This window comes from Phyllopteryx taeniolatus, chromosome 5 (assembly GCF_024500385.1).
Source record: "Phyllopteryx taeniolatus isolate TA_2022b chromosome 5, UOR_Ptae_1.2, whole genome shotgun sequence".
Lineage (NCBI taxonomy): Eukaryota > Metazoa > Chordata > Actinopteri > Syngnathiformes > Syngnathidae > Phyllopteryx > Phyllopteryx taeniolatus.
This window is the reverse complement of record NC_084506.1, coordinates 28,933,237-28,953,973: the sequence shown is the minus strand read 5'-3', so window position 1 is coordinate 28,953,973 and position 20,737 is coordinate 28,933,237. Positions and strand designations below refer to the sequence as shown.

Genomic DNA, 20,737 nt, shown 5'->3' with positions numbered 1-20,737 from the left:
TGTGTTGAGTGTATAACGTGTCTCGCAAGTCATTCACCGCAACCGAAATGACAAGGAGAAGAGTTTGCAACCGCAATGTAGTTATAAGATAAGCAAACGTGGAGTCTAGCCTCTTCTATTTCTTCTTCTTCTACTACTCCCACTACTACAACTACTGCTACTCATCTTTTTTTGCCCCTTATTTTCCGTCTGTATGCCACGTGGCACCATGCTGCCTCTCACAGGTCAGTCTTGGTACTATGATAGACATCTTATGTGACTGTTATGTGATGTTATCTGACTTCATATCATGATAGCTTGTCAATTAGCATGGCATCTACGTTTTTCTCCTGTTAATTACTCATTGTCCTCCTTTTGTGATATTGATACGTATGAGAAGAGTAGCTTATTCGCTAACATGGAGGCGATGATCAGTGATTTATGCTGTGTTGACACCGGACGCGACGCGAACGTTCGCCTCCACGGCTCGGCATCGTATTTTGGTGCATTAGCCGTAGCTCGTAGGTAGTTGGTGTGGCGCCAAAAGCATGCTACAAGTATTCCCCGACACGATCAGCGAAAGCAGTGAGGTTGAGCAACTGTTCAATGCGGATGGAGCATTTTATTTTTATTTATTTATTTTAAACAATCTAGTGTACACCACCGCACGCTGTCTGTGGTTTTTGCTTGCATCAGGAGAACATCCCGTTTCCGCTGTTTTATTTCGGTGACAAAAATCTTTTGGTCCAAAGCCAAAAAGGCAATTTTGGGCCATTTATGGTGGTTGCAAATTTGGTACATCACTAGTAGAAACCCAACTATTTATCCTCTAAATTAGTGGCACACCTCAACCCAAAGTGGTTTCACTCTTTTGGGATGCAAAACACCAGTCTTTAAGATACATTGGAGAGCCCTCCGCCCGCCAACTACAGTTGTTTGGGACATAATCACCCTCGTTGCAACAATAGTTTGGGAGGCACCTGAAGGCCAAAAGTGGTTGCTTTTGTTTAAAAGGTGACAGTGTTTCTTAATATCGCCATCTACTAGCCTGGCATATGTCAAAAATGTCTGCTGTTTTTGCAGGTCTGCGTGTGTGTCAGTATGAATAGAAATGTTGTGTCTTGGTTTGACAGCTTCACATAACTATAAGTGTTCCTGTTTGTACTTGGTTGATGTCTTGTAAACGTACCCTTAAGACTAAGATCAACAACATGGTGCAACTACTTACGTACCATGAGCGTCCATATATTTGTGGGTTGTGCAGTAGTTGCTCATTAAAGTGACTCGGGAGTTAATAAATGACTCAGCCATTTTTTTGTTTTTGCATGTTCTTGTTCACGAAGCAGAAAATGTCATCTTGGAAATGTTGCCGGCTGTAGCTGCACAGCCAGACTTTGTGTTGCACTAACACATTGGCGCTCGTCGTTGACACGGATAAGCATACTCACAAACACATTTCTGTAAACCGTAGACGCGTCATTCATCGAGAAGAGGCGGTGGTTCACTACCACACACATAGATTTCATTCAAGCGTGTTGTGTCAAGATGCATTGCCCCGAGAGTATTATCAGGGTGACTCATAAGCCAGTGATCGATGAGCACAGGATGAAAAGTTCTTATCAGAGGACAAAAATGCAGACAGGACACAAACAAAGAAATGCCCTCTTTGGCAGGAGCCCTCAAGTTTATTGTATTTTGCGTTGACACAACCAATGCACAAATATGGCTTCATAATGAGCATACGTTTGGAGATGTGATTTAAAATATACATACAACAGTGCTTTGAGCCATGACTCAACTTACAAGTTTTATAAGCTGTTGTTCGGCCGATTTTTTGCTTTGACTTGTGAGTGCACACTTGAGTCAACTCACGTCACAATAAGCAGCACTTTGGCAAATAGTGAACAATTTTTTAAAACATGAGGCTTCAAACTGTTTATTGCCACTGAAGTTTATTGAAGTTGTTGAAGTTTATTGTCAAACTAAAAATAAAACAAAGAGAATTGCACCTCGTGTATTGGAAACAACCACATAGCCTTTTAGTCTGTTGGTTGAATGCTAACGCTAAATAGCATCTATGTTGGAGTGCTATTACCCTTTAAGTAACGGATTGAACACAAACAGTGCAGCAACACATGGAGACAGACAATTCAACAGTATTCAGTCATATATTTTTATCCTCTGCGAAGAACGACTAATCTAAGTGCCGTACGGATGAGCTAAGAGGAGCTGAGATGTCTCTGTCTGTCTTATACTGCCCCATGCGGTCAAGGTTGGCACTCCACAAAGAGCAGCACAATGGCCATTCAAATGTATCCAGTGTCACAAAAACGGTTCAATTACTTTTAATTCCATTTAATTAATTTTTATCTTTCACATCCCATTAATGGAGGAGGGGAGAAACGTGGGAGCAACTAGCACCTGTGTGCATGTTCACATGATAACGTAATGAGAATGTCGTAGATGAAGGTGGCAGACCGAGTTTAACACACACACGCACACACGTGCACATGCGTTACAAATGGATCAATGCAGCAATGGAGCTGTTTCTTTAACGTTCCATAGCGTTTTTTGCTAACCATGTGCATTTTTCGTTGTTCAAAACTGAAATTAAATGTGAACAATGCACAGATAAATGTGAGTATACAGTATGTGCCCCGTGATTGGCTGGCGACCAATCTAGGTTGTATCCCACCTTTCGCTCAGAGTCAGCAAAGATAGACGCCAGCTCAGCCGTGACCATAATGAGGACATTCGCTGTTGAAAATGGATGGACAGATGGAAGGCATATTTCACCAATGGAGACTGCATTTGTAGGATAGAGAATGCCGCATCCCACTAGATCAAGACAAGGGTGCATTTTCATCAATTTCACTAGTAGTTTATGTTAAATGCATAGCAGTGATTAATTGTGGTGTGTTGTTGTTGTTTTGCTGTGTGAAGTTTGCATGTTCTCCAGCATGTTTTGTGTGTTTTCTCCAGGTACTCTGGCTTCCTCCTACATTAAAATAACATGCACGTTAGGGTCATTGAAGACTTTAAATTGTCCATAGGTGCAAATGTTGTGCCCTGCGATTGGCTGGCATCCAGTCACGGAGTACCCCAGCTCTCGCCTAAAGTCAGCTGGGATAGGCTTCATATCACCTGTGACCTGACTTAGGATAAGGAAATGGATGGATGGATGTTTATATACCTGTACGTTGTTGCAACTACAAGATAACTCAGTGTTATGAAGTTTTATTTAAAACTTGGTAGTAGGAAGAGAAACATCAGACAGTAAAGTTGAGACTAATTTGCCTGCTATGTAGCCCACCAGAGTGGAAGGTGACCCACTCATTTTTTAGTGCAGCTACTTCACAGGCAGTCTGTCTTTGCTGATAATCTCCTACTGGACGTATTCCACAATTTGGGACACAAACACCTTAAAAAGATTCAACACTAAACACATCAGAGGTTCAAGCGGTACCAGTTGACTAAGCCCATTTTGAGCTGATTTGGTTACTTTAATCCAGTTTGCTGAATGGTTGATGTGATTAAAAAGATTCTTTGGGCCTAAATTCCATCACGGTTCATGATTACATTCACATGGCATGGGATTGACTTCACATGACCCTCTCGTCGCATTATCAAGGTAACGAGCGCATGCTGGAAAAATGCAATTAGGTTGGAGCGTGTGAAATATTTGCCAACGAGCGTCTGGGTGTACATTGTCGTCACATACAACCGACCTCCTGTGACCTCCTAGTGAGACGGCAGCCTTCTTCTCTTCCTGTACTTCGTTTGGCCTCTTCTGCGTCACTCACATCGCCTGGCACACCCTACTGTTTATTGTAGGGGATTTGTTCCAGACCCATCCACGATGAGTTATTAGGAATCCTACTCGTATTCAGGAAAAGGACACAGCCCGCTTCATTATGATTGGCTGCAGGACATGCACCGCTGCAATGATTGGCTGCTGTATCCCAGTAGGGCACGCCCTACTGCTTCCAGACTGGATGTAGTGATGTTTATATGATCCCCACTAACTGTAACCCATCCTAATCTTAACCCTAACCGATCGTAACCCACCCTAACCCCAACCCTAGCCCTAAACCTAACCCTAACAAACTTAATAATTTTCATTTTCTACAAATGTGATGCATATTTGGAATGTTAATCTCGTTACATCTGCATGGATTCCAAATTACTCATCACGGATGGGTCTGGAACAAATCCCCCACAACAGGGCGTGCCAGGCAATCCCAGTGGGATTCCTAACGAAAATCTGCGTTATAAGAAGAAAAGAGTTTGAACCCTTCACAAAAAGTTATTATTTCATACTTTTCAAGGTATTCCTCGGCAACTCTTCTCACTGACTTGCTGTCAAGAAATGGAAGACTATTGTATAACATAATATTGATGGAACGAAAATAAGACTCTGTCATGATCCATGCCCTGCAGTTCCTCTTTTGGAGCTTGGGTGGCGCTGTGTCCCTTGTCTCTCCCTCTCCCCCTCTGTCGCCCTAGCAATCCTCATCACCTGTGCAGTGCACCTGTCTTCAAGCAGCACTGATTACTGCCTGCATTTAAAGCCTGTCAAGTTCTACAGCCTTCGCTAGAGTATTAACACCTGTCTGTGACTCACCGGCTGACTCTAGTACTTCCAGGTTTTTGTGGTATGACAGTAACTATCCTACAACGCGCTACTGTACTCACCCAATTGTGTTGTTTCCGGTCTCCAGAGTTCCTCCCGTGCCTTCCTCGCCTCGCTGCCTGCTCCAGTCGTGCCGCCAAGCCACTCCACCTGCTCCAGTTCCTGCTTCCTGCTCACTCCTTGTCCTGCCGGTCCGCCACCCCGCCTCGGATATCCTTACCCTGTGTCAAACTGCAATAAACTAATCAAAATCTACTTCCTCTGCTCTTGGGTCCAATCCAACTCACATTGTGATACTCTCATTCGCACAGTTCTCCAAACTAGAGACAACGCATGCTTGCTTCACGCTGTTTATATGTAACTTCCAGTTAAAATTTACTGTAAAAACTGACACATACACCAAAATGTTGACTCAAACTGTGTAATTTCGTCAAGCAAAACTGTGCTAGCTTAATGCTAACATATAATGTAAAATGCTGTTGACGGACGAATGAAAATTAGCATCGATGTTTACGGAAGTTATAAAATTTCAAACAACAACATTTAACACACATGGAGCAGCAACACAGACAAACAGAGCATACAATAATACTCACAGGCATAAATTTTCTCCGTGGGAACAACGACTATTACTAGAGCTTACCGTATTTGGTGACCACCTCTGCCACTTCCTATTGCTGTTAATTGTGCACAAACGTGGTACTACACTGATGGCACACAACTCTAAATTCGGACATGCCTACATACTGTAAAAACCTACTGCTTAAATATCTTTAATACAGCGGGGATCCACTGTACAGTGTAATAGTGTGCCTCCTCTCAAGTGCTCCTGTACCTCCTGACTAACACATGCTAGGAGAAAATGATCCCTCACCAGGGGCCGGCATGGCGGTCTTCTCTGGAGGGCTATTTGAGTCCATTATTGAGTTGAAAAACAGAGGCCGAGGAAGCGCACGGGGAAAATAGTGAGTGAAGAAGTATAATAGAGCTGAGGAAGTTGTCAGTAAAAAGTCTGACAGCAGATCAGAGAGCTTCTCCAGCTGGAACTTGTGCTCATGGGCCCGCCGGAGCAGAACCTGGCGCTCGATTGGGATGATGAGCTTGGCCGGGCGGGACACAAGTAGCACCTTTTTCCACTTCACGCACAACACAATAAAAAACTCAGTGTTGGAGCAAGACATCACATCCTTTGGGTGAGTATTAGTTCTACAATAACACTTGTGACTCTGCATTATGTGGCAGTGCCCCACCTGATGTTGCTGTTTTTCCCTCTTCTTTCTTTCCCTTTTCTATCTTCTTGTTCTCATTATGGTCACAGGTGAGCTGGAGCCCATACGGCAGTCAATCGCTGGGCACATACAGTATAGACAAACGAGCGTTCACATCCACATTCACATCTAAGGACACTTTTGAGGTTTTCACTGAACCTTACATGCATGAGAGGAAGTCGGAGTGTAAGGCAGACGTGCCAATCCACTGTGCTGCCTCATTTCTTGCCATTCACCCTCAAAAGCTACAACGATGAGTGCCAATGACAAATCTGCTCAAACAATGACCAACCAATAACGGTTATATTTCTATGGCTGACTAGCTAGCTACTCAAAATAGTATGGACTAAACTCACTAGTTCTCACCAACCCATTTCAAATGGGTTTGGTGTGAAAGGACTTTCAAAACTCAGTCCATCAAACGCAACAGGGATGAACCAGAACACAGACTCTAACTGACCTCACAAATGTTCTTCTGGATGTATGGACAAGCATTCCCACAGATGTACAGCATTTTGGAGAAAGTCTTCCCAGAAGAAAAGTGTAACATTTCGACCTACATATATATATATTTTCTTACTTCCTGGTGGTGTAATGGTGTATCATGTCCCATGTGTTGTCCTCACATAAGGACACAGAAGGGTTAAAAATGCGTGAGTCAGAAGCCCTGAGAAAGCAAGCACAGACAAATCAACAAATGAAAGCACATCCTATGAGAGCCTAAACTTCTTATTTATATTTCAAATGAGGATGGAAATTGACTTCCTTATTAAATCCAATTATTAGCCGGTGCCCTCCAAACGTCTTGTGAAATCGCCTAGAGCGAGCGGCCTATTAGCATAAACAGCACCAGTGGCAATCTTAAAACAAATGGTTTATTTAGTCAGTGTTAATGGGATTAAAGTGTGCTGGATTCAGGAGCAGTGCTAACAGTGTGCGTTGCGTCTTCATTTCCATTCCACTCTCTCCCACTTTGATTGTCTTTCATTCCACTCTTCTGCCTGGCGCTCATCTCGGTGTTATTCGACAGATTGTGTTCAATCTTGATCCAAAAATCCCAGACAATCATAAATAATAAAGGATTACAGCAATCTCACACAAGCTGGTGGCCCGCCAGCAGCGACGCTCACACAGAGAAATAATTGTTGGCCATCTGTGTATCCCACAGATAAGACAACACGTAAACAAAGAGCACAGTGTACCTGCTCAAGATCCTTCTCGGCCTTTTCTCCCTTCAGCCACACGACATGAAAGGCAGAGATGATGCTCAGCCCCGCGGAACGCACTGGCTCGCTTTGACAGATTCTTTGATTAGGGATGTTTCACCAGCACACACAGACAAGCTGCGCCTGTCAGGGATCAAACAAAGCTGTGTGGGGGGGGGGGGGGGGGTATCTCTCTATCTATCAGCAGCCAAACAGAGCTGCAGCCAAATAGAGTGGAGGCAAGGAGGATAATTGACCCGCCAAATGATCACATTTACATGTCATGCACGATGCACGCAGCTCTCCAGGAAGCAAAGGGAAAGCTCACCTCTGCAGGCCCATAAATCCCTCCATGGTGGATTTAGATGGGATTTACAGGCATTGTGTTACTTACACACTGCCAGACGCCCCACTGGGGATGGATAAAACAACCATCCCTGGTGCTTATTAGGGGACATTGCCATAGCATCGGGGGTCAATCCATACCCTTTTTTTGTGTGAGCTATAAATGTAACAGTGATGTGATTTAGAGAATGTTGGGCAGCACAGCGTCTGCCTCACAGTTCTGAGGTTCTGGGTTTGAATCTCAGCTCTGACTTTCCTGTGGTGAGTTTTTCCCTGTGCTTGCGTAGGTTTTCTCCAGGTAATTCCTTCCACATTACAAAAATGTGAATCTTAAGTTATCTGAGGACTAAATTGTCAATGTTTTTTGTCTATAAACAGCAAAAGCCCACCTATTAAAGGTTTGCTATTCACCTATTTACACTTTTTGCGCTTTGACGCGCTAAGAAGCCCCAAGCTCGACTGAGAGACTAACGTCTATGTATGTTGGAAAACAAATGAGTTTAGCCTGGGTTGTTAGTCAAGTCTTTGCCATGTGTACATGTGCAGTTCTGGTGCATTTTTTGGAAATCAAATCATCTCTTCGCCTTTTATATTTAAGGGTATGTTGTAAGCTATATTACAATCTTTTGAGACGATAGTTTGTGGTATATTTACAGTTTAAATTATTAATATAGAAAATTATTTGTTTTTAATTGGCAGGATCTTCAGTTACTTGCAGTTTTTCACTATTATAATTGCTCTGCGATAGACTGGCAACCAGTCCATGATGTACCACGCCTCTTATCCAAAGTCAACTGGGATAATGAGGACAAGTGCTACATTATCATGTTTATTTGACAAACAGTCAATGCAAGCTCTCAAAAAAAACATTCACAGTATCTTAACTTTTATGTAGTGTATGCATTTGGATAGAATCCTGGATTATGCACACAATGCTGAGCATCTTTATTTATCTGCTACTTCACAGCGAGGGTGATTAATGGCGTTACAGGCTCGCTGCTATCCATCCTAACTGGAAGAATCTCATTATGTGTGAAATTCAAATAAATGGAGATAAATTGTACGCGGGATGCCAGAGCGGGATACAAAGGACAGGATGGAGGACTAATGAGATGTGTTTATGTGCAGCGTAGCTTGACCTGCTGACAGCGGCTAAATAAGTTACAGTCAGGCGGGGGTTCTGCTGGTACCAATTAAACTCACTGTCATTAGCAGGCCGACACAGGCGGCCCAATAAAACAGCAACTCAGCAGCACACACACTAATAGGCTAGGAATTATTATACAGTCACTGGTCACAACATCAACCTAATGAGATCCAATATAAGAGCATATCAAATATCTGCCTTGATCGTCAATATCAACTGTCACTGTACGGCATCATACCGAGAGCTGTGTATATTGTTATCCATCTATTTTCCACAGCGCTTGACCTCATCCGGGTCACGGGTGAGCTAGACCCTATCGCAGGTGGCATGGTTTAGGCGGGACACATCCTGGACTGGTCGCCAACCAATCCACAGTTTAACCAACCATCCACACTCACTTTCACCCCTGTGGACAATTTAGTCTTCAGTTTACATGCATGAGTTCCTGTCTATCTGGAGACAACTCACACAAGCACAGCGAAAACATGTGAGTCCACATAGGAAGGTCTGAGCCAGGATTCAAACCTGGGACCCTCTGACTGCGAGGCAGAGAGGCTATCCACATTATAGCTTGTTATAGCTAGATTATAGTATGTTATTGTGTTATTTAGCCACAATAACAACAATAATGAATACCTCACAATCAAAATTGGGCATTAGTACTTTTGTAAAGGCAGAGTTTTGATAAAAATCATGTATTAGATATCATTAAATTATGCAGATTTACTTGATAAAGTGGCCAGTGGGGTTGTGTAACTCTTATCTCAAGTCATCACTATAAATTAAAAATAACTACATAAATACTCTTAGAGGTCCCATATTTTGGCTATTTAGACCTCCATAGAGTGACTCTAACATGGACGTAGTATATAAGTGTCAATTTAATTTCAAAAAACACCTTGGTTGTGTCATGACTGTCCAGAAAAGGCCCCTTTGACAGCTACTTCTGATTGACCCAGTTTTGTATCCGCTTGGTCCAGATTTGGCTAAGACCGCCCCCTTTCCTCTGATTGGTTGCCTCCGTGGAGAAGACCCACTTGTGAGAGCACGTGTTTGTTATGTTGACAGCGCTGGCTCAGGAGCGGAGAGGTAGGCGGTGATCTTCGCTAGTGACGCAGATAAGCTCGAGAAATTTGAATGACCTGATTTCAGGCCTGTTGGTAGAAAAACATCTGGAACTCAGGAATGCGTGGACGATTTTAATTCATATTTCACGTTTGCTGAGGCACCATAGAGAAAATATTACATCCCAAATACGAGGAAAAGTGGGTTTGGAAAAATACAGTATGTCCCCCTTTAAAGGTGGACTAACTAGACACAGGCTACTTTTTAACCATGTAAATCAAACCAATATATCCATGTGTACAGGAAAAGACTGTTCGGATTTATGAACTAGTCCATCATGTGCGAAAGGGCAAAGTCAACAACATGTATCAAGCAGGAAATATTTGACACCTAAGTGAGCCGAGAGTGCGGTCTAAGCTCTGACATCTGGAAATGTTAAGTCACCGCGGAGCTGTTAAAAGGCGGGAGAGCGCTTGCTGGATGCGCCGACTGCGGCCGAGTGTGTGCGAGTGCCATCTTAACCACGGCTCCGTGCTAGCCTGTAATCCAGCTCGCCACTGAAGCCGCTGCTGTTGGCCGCCCGCGCAGGCCAGGGCCTCACTGTTTGTTTACGTAGCGCACACAAGCGGCCATTAAACATGGCGAGCCTGTCAAAAATAAAAAGAGACTTTTCATGTTTGAGGGCTGCAATTGTGGTTCTTGTGTGATGTTTTTTCCTCCACACTGACCCCACGCTTTCAGGTCGGCAAGCCGCTTAACCCGGAGCTGTGGAGCCGGCCCATTGGCTGAGCAGAGCATATTTTTTGTGGAGGGTGCCTCATGCAGAGGTACTGTGGTTACGTGCAATGACTATGGCAGCCCCCGCATCATTATAATGGCTCCTCAGGCAGCCCAGCCAAAGATCCTTCATAAATGTGCACATCGTTTCCCTCATAATGACCACGTTACCTTTCCTCATGTTTCCCATGCTTAACCATTGGATAACGCCAGGCATTCAACTAGCTGAGCAACGCTGGAAAATCCCCCAAGCCAGTATCACACAATAGTTTTCAACAAATTGGAAGATTTCGAAACAGGAATTAGCTCCTTCTATAACCTGGGGGCACATTGGAAAACACTTTTTCTCCCATTTGCACGGCCAGCTGCAGCTTCTTGTACAGTGTCCCATTTCAAGGTTGATCGTCAGGTCTTCTTTGGTCTCCTCTTTGTCTGTTTGCCACCCATCGTGGTCCAGAGGGATTTCGGTACTCTGACATTCTGCGTGAATGTGTCCTGCTAGCTTCTCTCGCCTATCTTTGACAGTTTCAGTCAGTAGCCGCTGTTGACTTCTGTTCAGCACCTCTTCATTGGTAATCCTATCATGGTTGGTGATTTTGAGGATTTTTCTCAGAGACCTTTGTTGGAAGGAATTGAGCATCACTTTCTAAATTTCACTGGCATAAATGCCGGATGGAATTGTAATGTTGTTGAAGAACTGCAGCGTTATTGGAATAAACAAAATTTTTGGATGACCAAATATGATTCATGCTCCGGTATACTCCTGTTGCCTTTTCAATTCTGCAGTTGACATTACCTTGATGCTGATGTCATCGAAGGCCAGCACACCTGGCGATGTGAGGTGAATTTCAAATCTGACTGGTTAAAGAAATAGTCGCATTGCTAATACAGTTTAAGTTTCATCAGCCAGCCCTACTGATTTTAGGAGATAGATTGAAATGGCAGCACATAAAGGCTGAAATTTGATTGGATGAAAAAATATCTAACATACACATACTGAAAACAGTGCAGCCAAGTTAAAAGTTACAAAATGAGGAGAATAGACTGTTGGGGGTGAATTAATACAATTTTATGGAACAAATATGAGAATTTAGGTTTTAAATGTAGGTCAGTGCCCCTGAGAGTTTAGGCTAGCAGAGTAGGCCTTGCTGAAAATAATCCTACCCAAATAGGTGAACCAGTTGATTTGGTTTTAAACAGGATCTGCAAGAAATTATACAAACTTTTTAAGATTGCGCCCCCCCCTCATTTCCGGTGTGAAAAAAGCACAGGGAGACAGTGGAAATTTGCTCTGTAGTTAACTTGCGACAGCCATCAATTACAGTAGGTTTACGATTGGGGTGCCTTTGGGCCACTGTCGCAGCGTGATGTCATCACTTAAATGTGCCTTGATGTGACTCAACAACAGGACACACGAGGGACGCAGGAAAGTTGGCCAGCCCTCTGATAGCAGCAGATCAGTCAACCGTGGGGCCTCTTATCTCATCTGTGGAAATGCAAGTTTGAGTTGGGCAGATTACATCAGCGGAGCCTGCAGGGGACAGAGTCCAGCAACAGGGGGGTTGTGTGTGGCAGGGGGACCGGGATGACTACCCTCATGTGACAAATAATTCAAGCCTCTCTCTCTATGCACAGGAGCCGTGTGAGTCCCTAAAGGAAGCAGAATTATAACTGCCAACTTCCATGCAGTCCAAATTGTTAAGCACCCCCCACAGCATTTGTTTGCAGTGTCAGCTCCACGCTGGGTGCAGTGACAGTGATAGTCGTGGACAGCATCGATCACTTTGCATAAACGTCTCCATGGGTTATGTTGAGCTGTTTGTGTGTTGGTGTGAGGCGGATGTGACCTCCCTGATCCACAGACTGAATGAGACAGTGTGAGGTTCATTTTTTATGCGAGGAAACATAAAAACACTTCTCCTCTCTCGATGTGTTTACTGTATGTACATGTGGAGGGGGGGCAGCCAACCCCTTCGTTTCACTTCTCCGTGCGCCTGTCATCCCACCCAGCGAGGGGAAGTGGTGAGGTTGGAGTGGTTGGCCAGACAGGGCCAGCTGTGTGACCACAGAGCTGTTAGTGTGTGGATGTAGGAGGGAAAGAAGGGAGGGAGGCCTCTACGGTCCTTATTACAGACCCGACTACACACTGGGCCTCACAGACAGCCACTTACCACCAAGTAGCAGCAAGGAACACAGCAGCCTTTGTAGCACGGCGGCAGAAGGCATGTACCGTATTTTCACGACCATAAGGCGCACTTAAAAGTCTTAAATTTTCTCCAAAATGGATGGGGTGCCTTGTAATGCGGTGCGCCTTATCTGTGCACCGAGTAGGACGCTAAAGCCACGCCCCCAGTAGGTATATAGCACCGGGGTGTTTTTAAAAATAAAATAAAAATTTATACCGCTTGAATGACTGGGAGCATTTCCGGGGTGTGCATTGTGCAAAACAACACCAGTTTGGTTAAGGACCCCCGAAAATGTCACCTACGAAGAGACACGCTTACGAAGCACAGTTTAAACTGCAAGCTATCAGTTACGTGGAAGAACATGGGAATCGAGCAGCCGCGAGAGAATTCAAGATCAACAAATCCATGGTTCGCAAGTGGAGGAAACAGGAAAACGAGCTTCGCCAAGTCAAGAAGACGAAGCTGAGTTTCCGCGGGTGAAAAAAAGAAAAACAAAACGCGGAAACAAGGCGAGGTGGCCCGAGTTGGAAGATCAACTCGAGCAATGGATTAATGAGCAAACAACAGCCGGGAGAAGCGTCTCTACAGTCACCATTCGACTGAGTGCAATAACTCGGGGCTTGCCATCATTCCGGGAGGCTTAAACAGGGCGTTCAAAGTGAAGTGAGCGGCGTGGGAGCCATGGATGACAGATGGCGAACACAGCTTTACTAAGACTAGGAGGCAGCGCCGGGCGAGTTACGCCACAATTTGTGAATGGATTGTGGATGCTTGGGATAACGTGTCTTGCACTGTTGTTCGAGCGTTCGCACGGCAACGAGACTGACTGCAACCTGGCGTGTTTGATGGAGAACTTGCCTAGCTGTTCATTTCGGATACAGAAGATGAGGACTTTGATGGATTTATGGATGAGGATTGATCAAAAAATACCACGAGTACATTGTTAAATATTTCAATAAAGTACAACCGAGCTCAGTTTTGCTCCCGCTGCCTTTTTAAAAACATTGTTTTAGCGTGCATGCATGCTACTCTATGTTTTAAGCTAGCGTATGTTTTACCATAATACGCTGCGCCTTATATATGTGTTAAATACAGAAATAGCGCCCGTAACTGAGACTGCGCCTTTTAATACGGTGCGCCCTATGGTCGTAACAATACGGTACTCCCAAATATGACGTATGGTCAAAAATATTTGGACACTTGGCCATTACATTTACAGGAAGTGAACATGCAAGAAAATACGAAATTGCAGCTGCATTGTTTCCATATTTGGGATGTGTTTGAGGGAATTTTGTCCACTCATCCAGAATAGGTCCATTCATCCAATTGTGAGGTCAGAGGATGTCTGACTCGCAGTATTTATTTGACTGGAATTGCGGTTAGGGTCAAGTGAAGCTACTCCAAAATGTGTCATTAAAATGAAAAATTGCATTTTCTCCCCGTGCCTACGTGGGTTTTCTCCGGGTACTCCAGTTTCCTCCCACATCCCAAAAACATGCACGGTAGGTTCATTGACAACTCTAAATTGCCCGTAGCTGTGAATGCGAATGGTTGTTTGTTTGTATGTGGCCTGCGATTGGCTGGCAACCAGTTCAGGGTGTACCTCGCCTCCTGCCCGATGATAGCTGGGATAGGCTCCAGCACGCCCGCGACCCTAGTGAGGAGAAGCGGCTCAGAAAATGGATGGATGGAACTAAAGCGGTCTCACTGTACATTTCAAGACGCTGGCCAAATTCTAATTTGCTTCGATACTAACAATTTCTGATGGCACGATGGTCGAGTGCTCAGCACATCTGCCTCGGAGTTCTGAGGAATTGGTATCAAATCCATTACAGCCCAGGTGTCAAGACCAGATCCAGTCCATCACATCACTTTATGTGGCCCAGTAAAGCAAATATTGTTCTGGGTTTGTTCTTTTCATTTTGGAAGAAAAACTGTATCAAAATTTCAAATTTTCTTCACTTTTAACATATATACTGCTGTGAAAAAGTATTGCCCTCCCCCTTCTGATATTCTTATAATTTCGGCATAGTTTCCCCACTTTAATGTTTAAGATCATCAAAGAAATGGAAATATCAGACAAAGATAACCCAAGGAAACATAAAATGCAGTTTTTAAAGGGTGGTCTGGAACTGGTCTGACAAAATGAAGTTGGCCAAAAAATTTCAAAAAGCTGCAACAAAATGCCACGATCCAATGAATTTCAAAAAACAGACGAGAAATAAAGCACGTGACGTCTATCAGTCTGGAAAGTCATTTCTAAAGCTTTAGGACTCCAGCGACCCATGATGAGTGCCATTAACATCAAATGGACAGTGGTGAATCTTCCCAGGACTGGCCAGCCAACAAAAATTACCCCAAGATCCCAGTTAAGATTCATCTAGGAGGTCACAAAGGAACCCAAGATGACAGCTAAAAAGTACAGGCTTCCCTTGCATCAGTTAAGGTCAGTGTTCGTGACTCAACAATGAGTTCCAAGACGAAAACCACTGCTGACCAAAAAGAACATGAAGGCTTGTCTTACTTTTTCAAAAAGCAAAACAAATAAAAAATGTTTTTTATGAATGATTCCCAAGAATTTTGTAACAATATTCTTTGGACTGACGTGACGAAAGTTGAAATTTATGCAAGATGTGTCTCTCGTTACATCTGGTGTAAATGTAACACAGCATTTTAAAAAAAGAGCATCACACCAGCAGTCAAACATGGTGGTGGTAGTGTGATGGTGCTTTTCTCCTTCAGGACCTGGATGACTTGCTGTGTTTGATGGAACCATGAATTATGCTATTTACCAGAAAATCTTGAAGGAGAATGTTGGGTCATAAGTTCGTGACTTCAAGCTCAAGTGGACTTGGGTGCTGCAGCAGGACAACGATCCAAAACACACCAGCAAGTCAACTTCTGAATGGCTTAAAACGAGGTTTTGGAGTGGCCTAGTCAAAGTCTGGACTTGAATCCAATTGCAATGCTGTAGCATGACCTTAAAAAGGCAGTTCATGCTCGAGAACCCCTCAAGAGTAGGCCAAATTGTCTTCACAAAGATGTCAAAGGCTTGTTGCCAGTTATGGAACATGCTTGATTTCAGTTGTTGCTGCTGAGGATGGCCTAACCAGTTATTAGGTTTATGGGGGCAATTACTTTTTCACAAAGGGCCACGTAGCTTTAAATAGTTTTTTTCCCGTAATAAATAAAACCATTTAAAAACAGAATGTTATGTTTAAAAACAACAACTCACACTCACATTCACAACTGAGGACGATTTTGAGTCTTCGAATAACAAAGTGCATATTTTAGGAATGTGGGAGGAAGCCAGAGTACCCAAACTCCACATAGGAGCCCAGATTCGAAACGCCAACCTCAGACCTGTTAGGCAGATATACTGACCCCTTGTCCACTGTTCCACCTTACTTGAGCATATTGGTTGAATTCTAAACTGTATGAGATCAGGGGTGTTCAACGAGGTTCTGCTGTATCTGTCGCTATATCCAGTGCCTGATTCCAACATGGAAGCATCATCCCTGCTGTTTCATTGAAAGCAGATGACTTCATATAGCTGACAAACAAACGTGATAAAGACGTTGAGGCATCCTGACAGTTTTGGCGGGAGTGATTTGCGGCACAGTCTGCTGTCAACTCGCATCAGCTGAGCAGGACCACAACGTCCGCCAGATCACAGCACAGAGCGTCTCAGAGTGATGATGTCACTGTTTCGCCTGGGTCCCCAGAGCGGTGATTTATGAGCTAATCTGGGTCTGTCTCCCGAGATTCCAGCGCTTTCGCTCCCAGGGGAGTTGCTAATGGGACAGTAGGATGGATCCATCATGCGGCAACAGAAGCCCTCAGCTCCGGGGCCCTGACATCCATCTCCATGATCACACGGCACCACAAGAAAGCAACTTTGACTTCACTTTGAGGCAGCACACAAACACTCAGAGACAACACGCTTGGAATGGTGTACAAAGCCTCGGTTATTTGCAATTTGTCATGCGGCCCAAGAAAGATAATTGAGGCAACCTCCTACTATGCAAATAGAATGGTAATCAGCCAGTGCCACTCTTCCGAACCAATGTGCACACTTACATTGTTAGCTGTTTCTAATAGAGGACACATACTGACCTATTTTCTTGGAAAGCAATTTGTCCCACCAAAATAAAACTAATAGGTGGTAAGATGAATGGATTGGAGTTGGCGAGACCGGCTCGCACTGTGCCACGAGGCACTAAATCACCAGATTATTAGTTTTATGAGCCAGGCCCATGAGAGAATAATTGCTAATGTTCCTAGAGCAACCAGGGAAATAAAGGTAATGGAGCAATTTATAAATTCTGATTGGTATACATGGAGAACTTCCAGCCCATCTCCTTTGTTATTTTACAGCTCTCGATAAAATACGCCCCGAGCCACGCAAACGCTGGGCCCAGCTCGAAGAAATCAATACAATCAGAGAAACACAAGTGCTGTTTTCTACTCCTTTGTTATTTTTAGTCCAATACGGCCCAACTTGCAGTTATAAATCAAAATAATGTGGAAAATGGAGCAAAGTGGAATGGCACTGAGCAGAGCACGAACCTCCGCTAAGGCAAGGCAATTCTAATTTGTGTTTGAATCAGCATAAAACTGTAGAAACAAACAGCCATTTAAGCATAACTAACATCAGGGAAGTAATCAAACTTAACATTATCTTTCTAAAAACTAAATACAGTCTCGAGATGCGAGTGACCCAATTTACAAGCTTTATGTTTGCTTTGCTTTGACTTTTTGAGTCTTGGATGATGGCTGCGAACTAAACTCAACTCACTTCACAACAACCAGCAGTTTGGCATTGAACAAATCTTCAAAAAAGAGGCTTCAAGCTGTAAAATAGTGGAGCACAGAGTCCAAAGCAAACATGGTGAAGCAGCATTTAGCTATTATGCTGCACAAAAATGGAACAAGTTGCAAACAAAAGTGGCGTTAGCCTCAAGTGTGAATGCTTTTAAGTCCAGGTTAAAAACGCTTCTGTTTTTCTCATGCTTGTTAGAGCATTTCCACTTTTAAATGATATTTCTGGCACTGTACGCTGTTTTAATTGTACTTTTATTTTTCTCTTTGTTTTAAATGTTTATATGCTGTTTTTTCTTTCTTTTTAAATGTTTTTATCATGTAAAGCACATTGAGTTACCTTGCATATGAAATGCGCGATATAAATACATTTTCTTTGCTTTGCTTTTCTAGCTTGATGCTAACAATACTCACATGCATATATTCTTTATTCTCTTTAGAATACGACCAACATTACACCTAGGGGCAAAGTCGCACACACCAGAAGGAGTTACAATTAACTTTGATGCATAAACTGTTTAATGATTTACATTACATTTAATAATGTTAATGCTGTATAGTTTTATAGAGTAAAATATTATCCATCCATCCATTATCTGAGCCGCTTATCCTCACAAGGGTCGCGGGAGCGCTGGAGCCTATCCCAGCTATCATCGGGCAGGAGGCGGGGTACACCATGAACTGGTTGCCAGCCAATAGCAGGGCACATATAAACAAACAACCATTCGCACTCACATTCACACCTATGGGCAATTTAGAGAGCTATTTTCCTTACTTCCTTAAAAATAAAAAATAAAAACTACAAAAATCTTTGTTTTTTGTTTTTTTGGGGGAGGCTTGAGTGGATTAATGGTATTTCCGTTCATTTGAATGGAGACAGATGATTAGAGATACAAGTGTTGGTCATGGAAAGTATTAAACTTGTATCTCAAGGCTCAAGCTCAATATGTGCTCTGCTATTGGTCAGCTGAGCTAGGCTTCAGCTCACCCGTGACCCTAATCAGGACAAGCACTATAGAAAATGGGAGTTGGATCAGCACCCTGGAATTGACTGTCTTTGGGTTCCGCTTTGTTTATGTAATCTATCGCACGCAGCCAAAATCAAGACCTCGGGCTGGAGGTAACGATGTGAATTGGAAAAGTTTGTTTGGGTGTCACAACGGACGATTCAGGCCCAAAATACACGATGAGGAGTTTTCTTATTAGAGTTGTTGTGGGAAAAGGATGCCGGCAGGTGTTCTTTTCCTGGACGTGAATCCGCCTCCTCACTCATCCTGCTGCTGCTGTTTCCACATGACTTTCCATCACACGCACACCCACATCCCTAATTTCCACCTCCTCCCGGGTCTCCGGGGTTGGAATTGCAAGCTGCACCGTGTCCAAACATAGTCTGAAATGTTGTGCAGATGTGGCCCCTTCTCATGTGGTTCATGAAAGTCGAGATTTATCTGGTTCAAGAGGCCCGCTTTGCGCCTCATATTAGAGTTGCCGTGGGTGGTCCCGGCTTCCTCTTGTGTCAATTTGGAGGGCGAGGTCGGAGTAAACATCACGTAGCATCTACTTCTGTTGTCGTGTTTTGTATAAAGTGCTTCATTACCATTTCATGCAATCACGTTGTTGTGAGCGTACATGTCTGCTTCGCTGCTGTGTTCAATTACACGACGAAGTCAAGGTGATGGCGGGGAATAGAAAAGAAGGATGCATCTGTGATACATTTGCTTTGTAGCCAAGAATAACTCATGCCTTAAACCACACATACACACACACACACAACTTGACCTTTCTACACCAGCTCTTTGTGCAAGTGAACATCACCTCATATACAATACTTTCCTCCCACTTCTCGTCTTTTTCAAGACAGAAACTGCACTGGCTTCCACTTCCTTGTTTCGTTTGCGCCACAACGCTGATGTGAATGTTGACGATAGCAGGCGGACGAGGAACCATGGGAAGCCGTTTGAGCATTTAGCCGGTATCCTACTAGTGCGCTTAATTGTCCATGTACTAGTACGCTCCTTGTCCTTACTGGTAAGACAATTCCTTGCACTAGTAGAATGACTTGGGCGCACTAGTAGAACAACTGTCTTACTAGTGATGTTTTTCTACTACTGTATGACATTTTTGCACACTAGTAAAATGTTACTAGTGAGGCAAAATTGTGCACTAGTTGACATCAGCCCACTACTAGTACCAGGTACGTCCACAGACATGTTTGGGGGCAGGTGCTCAAGTCAAAAAAAGGGTATACACATCGCTGAAATGATTGATGTGATTACGGAAAAAAAACATTAGAATTTAACTTATGTATTTATTTCTGTTAACACAATCAACACAGTAATTAATACAACTATTAACAAAGGAGGTCAAGGGAGGCTACAATGGATATAAAAAGTCAATACACCCCTGTTCAAATGGCAGGTTTTTGGAAGAAGAAGGAGGGGCTGGGGGGAAGGAGAACTCATGTGTACAGTTCTCCCAAGAACTGAAATATGCCTGTCAGATTTCAAAGTACTGTAGGTGAAATTGATGACGAGGATATATATATATATATATATATTAATGAATGCGGAAAAAAAGGGATGCAACAAAAGGGGCACTTTTTCATCCAGGGCAAAAGGGCAGGTGCTTGAGCACCACCTAACAGCTATGTGCGCATGTGGCTGACTAGTACTACTAGTGAAGCACTCCATGTTAACTAGTAGAATTTTATTACGACACTAGTATTACTAGTAGCGTGCAGTTGTCTACTAGTGTACAGTTTTGTCTCACTAGTAACATGTAGTTGTCCACTAGTGTGCCTCTAGTCATTCCGCTAGTGTGCTGACTTGTCTTACCGGTACTTGTGAGAACAAAGAACGTACTAGTACACTGGACAGTTCAGTGCACTGGTAGAAAGGGTACAATGGTAAAACTATGAGGGGACACTAGTAGAATGACTTATGTCTTACTAGTGACGTATTTTCCACCACTGCCTTCCACTACTTTATGACATTTTAGTGCACTAGTAGAATGACTGGCATGCATAAAACGACTAGGGCACACTGGTAGAACAGCATGTTAATGGTGAGACAAACTGCAGTAGTTGTTATCTGAGCTATACTAGTGAACCACTAGATGTTAACTAATATAATTTTATAATGTCACTAGTAGTACAAGTAGCACGCAGTTGTCAACTAATGCACAGTTTTGGCTCACTAGTAACACTAGTTGCTTTACTAGTGGGCCCTCATCGTTCAACTGGTGCACAGAGATTTCATACATTAGTGAAAGGCAGTAGTGGAAAAAAAACATTACTAATAGTAAGACATACT

At 43.4% G+C, this 20,737-nt stretch overlaps 1 long non-coding RNA gene across 4 annotated transcripts; it reads right to left on the bottom strand.

The window, feature by feature from the left end:
- Positions 1–1,629: 1,629 nt before the first annotated feature.
- LOC133478755 (uncharacterized) lies at positions 1,630–7,214 on the bottom strand. 4 transcript variants are annotated; one of them, XR_009788754.1, is made up of 4 exons: positions 6,341–7,214; positions 6,045–6,125; positions 3,708–5,960; positions 1,630–2,817 (listed from the first exon to the last, which is right to left on the bottom strand). It is a non-coding gene; the product is annotated as an uncharacterized LOC133478755 (long non-coding RNA). The 4 variants fall into 4 exon arrangements; XR_009788757.1 differs by having other exon boundaries at positions 1,630–4,243; positions 4,675–5,960; XR_009788756.1 differs by having other exon boundaries at positions 1,630–5,748; positions 5,863–5,960.
- Positions 7,215–20,737: the final 13,523 nt, after the last annotated feature.